The sequence below is a fragment of the Cupressus sempervirens genome, chromosome 1, assembly GCF_028749045.1.
Source record: "Cupressus sempervirens isolate cs-2001-9-10 chromosome 1, ASM2874904v1, whole genome shotgun sequence".
NCBI classification, from domain to species: domain Eukaryota; kingdom Viridiplantae; phylum Streptophyta; class Pinopsida; order Cupressales; family Cupressaceae; genus Cupressus; species Cupressus sempervirens.
In genome coordinates this window covers 153,339,050-153,343,480 of record NC_143118.1, presented here as the reverse complement: position 1 = coordinate 153,343,480, position 4,431 = coordinate 153,339,050, and positions in this window count along the sequence as shown.

Genomic DNA, 4,431 nt, shown 5'->3' with positions numbered 1-4,431 from the left:
CAAGTTCAGACCTGCGGCCTTAAAGGCATGAACGAGCACGCAAATTTTTGAAGCTGGATACTCAGCCAAGCACTATTGGAAATTAACGTCAATGTTTGTGGCTTGTCCTCAAGCCCCACGCCCATCTACCCTGTCAGGTCACCGCAGGCATTCATGGACGACAGACATTCATTTTGGTAGGTGAGAATTTGAAATTTGAACGTTGAGAGGGAAAGGAAGAATATGATAAAAGTAATGTTTCAACATTCATTCTATAAAGAGTGCAGATCAAGAAGATCTGATTAGAAGTTGTAGAGAAGAGCAGTAGAAGAAGATTAGCAGATCCAGTCATCAGAGTGCAGAGAAGGAAGTTTGTTTATTTCGTGCCTGCAGTTGCACGTCTTCTCTCTGTCCACTCTGTAAGTTTATTGTTCATTGGATTCAACCTGTGAAGTAGTGATTGCTCCAAGCATTTTTTTTTGTATGCAGCCATTAGAGCTGCAAGTTTAAAGTTTGAAGTATTGAAGTCGTTTGAAGTTTTAGGGTTTTCTGGTTGAAGCCGAATGCTCCCAAATGTTGTATTTTTTAAAATCAAAGTTAAATACTAAGCAAGCAGGCATACTCGAATTTATTGTTTGTACTCTTCTATTCATTGCATTTGAAAAGTTTGGTTGAAATCTTAAAGTTTTGGCTTTTTGGTTCTAATGGTGAAAGCATTCACGTTGAAGTATTTCCTAAGTTATATTTCTTAAGTCTAAAATAGAACACTCAGCATCTTCTTTCTTAGTTTGAGCCGAGCTCACACGACATCCATTGGTGGCGAGCAATTATTGTGTGCCGAGCTCTTCTTGTGCCGAGCTCACTCGGCACTTGTTGCCTATCACTTGGCACCTTCATGTGTCGAGCAAGTGCCGAGCAAATTGGCACTCGGCAGCATCACGTGCCGAGCAATTTTAGGGTGCCGAGTGAAATATTTCAAAGGTTTAAATTTAAATTTTAATATTTCTCACATGGTATCAGAGCTTTGAGGCCCCACATCCACAGTGAGTTAGGGCATTTTATTTTCTTGGGATATTTGACATGGCAGGAGATGCAGGAAAGATATGGTAGCAGCCACCATTATTCAATGGACAGAGTTATGATATATTTGCAAAGAAGATGAAGACCATAATGGTTGCAAATGATTTTTGGAAGTTTTTGGTTAATGGATTCATTGATGTGACTTATCCAACTCAGTATGTTGCCCTCACAAATGCACAGAAGACTCATTTGAAAGAGTCAAGGAGGAAGGATGCTAAGGCATTGAGTTTGATTGAGGCAGCAATGACAGAGATAGTTTTCCCAAAGATTGCAGTAGCAAATTATGCAAAAGAAGCATGGGATATCCTTGAGACAAACTTCAAGGGGACTAATAAAGTTCAAACTGTAAAGCTACAGAATATAAGGAGGGAGTTTGAGAACGTTCAAATGAAGGAAAATGAATCAATTGCAGACTTCAGTTCAAGCACCTCCAATGTGATTAACCAGGTGAAGTCAAATGGAGAAGACTATCAAGAGAAAAGGATAGTGGAAAAGATATTGAGGAGTTTACCTCATAAATATGACCATTTGGTCATTACCATAGAAGAGGAAAAAGACCTCACTACTTTGACAATGGATGAGTTGATGGGTTCTCTTCAAACCCATGAGTATAGGATCAATAGATCCACATCTTCTTCTACCCAAGATCAAGCATTCAAGGCTCAGTCAAATCCAAGAGGAAGAGGGAGAGGAAGAAATGGCTCAGGCAGAAACTCCAAAGGCAGAGGCCGAGGTAATGGAGGACAAAGAAATGCTATAGCAGAAAGTTTAGGAAGAGCAGATGGAGCAAGTAGCTCACAAAAAACTTCAAGAGGAGGTAAGAAAAACTACAACTCAAATAAGAGTAATGTAGAATGCTACTACCATCATAAATATGGGCATTATGCAAATGAATGCTGGAAGAAGCAGAAAGATCAGTCAAGACAAGCAAATGTGGCTGATGTGACTATGGAAAGTGAAAACACTGCCTTCATCATGTGTAATGTTGGTGAAGAAGGAAGCCCTGAGGTTTGGTACCTCGACAGTGGATGTAGCAACCACATGAGTGGTAATGAAACCTTGTTTTTATTCATTGACAAGAGTTTCAAATCAAAAATTAAGATGGGTAACAATGGAACCCTACCAGTTGTGGGCAAAGGATCTATTATGGTCCGCACCAAGAAAGGTGAGAAAAGGGAAATAAAAAATGTATATTTCGCCCCTGGTATGAAGCACAATTTGATGAGCATTGGTCAGCTCATTCAAAATGGATACAAAGTGCTAATGGAGAATGACATGTGTGTCATTCAAGAAAAGGATGGGAGCAAAAACCTACTTGCAGCAGTTCAAATGACAAAGAACAGAATGTTTCCCTTGAGGATAGAGACATGTTTCTCATCTCAAGTTTGTGCTCCACCTCCCACACAATCAGCTCTAAAGAGTGTGATTGAAGACCCCTCACAGCTATGGCACCTCAGGTATGGTCATCTTGGCTATGTTGGTTTAAATTTATTATCAAATAAAAGAATGGTAGAAGGTTTGCCACGTGTAGGAAATTCTTGTGACAAGTGTGAGGCTTGTATTTTGGGTAAGCAACATAGGCTTCCCTTTAATTCTGGAAATTCTAGGAGGGCTAGATATCCATTAGAGTTAGTGCATATTGTCCTAGTCGGTCTTGTGCAAGTTACTTCCATTGGGGGGAGTACTTATTTCATGACATTCATTGATGATTTCAGTCGTAGGACATGGGTGTATTTCTTAAAGAATAAATCTGAAGCATTTGATAAATTTTTAGAATTTAAGGCCCAGGCTGAAAGAGATTGTGAACGTTATATCAAGGTCCTAAGATCAGATAGAGAAGGGGAGTATACCTCCAATTCTTTTGTAAACTTTTGCAGGAAACATGGCATTAAGAAAGAGCTCACAGCCAGCTATACACCACAACAGAATGGAGTGGCTAAAAGAAAGAACATGACCATTGTTGAAATGGCAAGGAGCATGATGAATGAGAAAGGTCTCCCAACTGAATTTTGGGGAGAGGTTGTGGCAATAGCAGTTTACTTAATTAATATGTGTCCTACAAAGGCAGTTCGTGACAAAATTCCAATGGAAGCTTGGTCACGAATAAGATGGATAGTTGAACACCTAAGGATGTTTGGATGTGTTGAATATGCACATGTGCCTAAAGAGAAAAGGCAGAAATTTGATGACAAAGGTGTGAAATGCATTTTCATAGGGTACAGCCCAGAATCAAAGGCATACAGATTGTATGACCCACTGAACAACAAGATGATGCTTTCAAGAGATGTGGAATTTCTTGAAAATCAATCTTGGTGTGGAAAAATTGATGAGTCACCAAGAACTTCAAGCAAAGTGCCATTTATGAATGAAGAGGATGCTGATGAATAGCAAGAAGAAGGAGCAAATAGATGAAAGGCAAGTAGGTTTAGACATTGCCAAGCTCCTCTAGCCATGACCAGTGAAGACTGAGCTAGTTGGCAAAACAATAGCAGCGAAGATTCTAATCCCACACTCTCCTCCCTATTACCAAGAAAGACCAAAAGTCTTAGGGAGATATACCAAGACGAAAGGTATGAAGATTATGATGAGAGTGTTAATTTTGCATTATTTTCTCATAGTGATCTAGTATATTTTGAGGAAGCTATCAAGGAGAAGAAATGATGTAATGCCATGGAAGAGGAAATAGATGCTATAGAAAGGAATGAGACATGGGAGCTAGCAGATTTGCCTCCCAAGTAGCAAGTTATTGGAGTGAAATGGGTCTATAAGACCAAATGCAATGCTGAAGGCAAGATTGATAGGCATAAGGCAAGGCTGGTAGTCAAGGGCTACAAATAGTACTATGGAAGAGATTATGATGAGACTTATGCCGCAATTGCAAGAATGGAAACCATGCGTGATGTCATAGCAATTGTAGCTCAGCATAAGTGGAAGGTATTTCAAATGGATGTGAAGTCCGCCTTCCCAAATGGTGTATTGAAGGAAGAAGTGTATGTGGAGCAGCCACCTGCTTATGAAGTTGCAGGAGAAGAAAATAAAGTATATAGATTGAAGAGGGCTCTCTATGGGCTCAAGCAAGCTCCAAGAGCATGGTACAGTAGGATTGACTCATATTTGATGAGCAATGGCTTTAGAAAAAGCAATGGTGAGCCCACTCTTTACATCAAGGTAGCAGATGGTAATGCATTGATTGTTGTCTTGTATGTAGATAATTTGATTTTTGCTGGAAATGACAAGGCTCTAATTGGTGAGTTCAAAGAGGCCATGAAAAGTGAATTTGAAATGACAGACCTAGCTCTCTTGAAATACTTTCTAGGCATAGAAGTAAAACAAATGCATGATGGCATCTTCATCTCTTAAGAAAAGTATGCA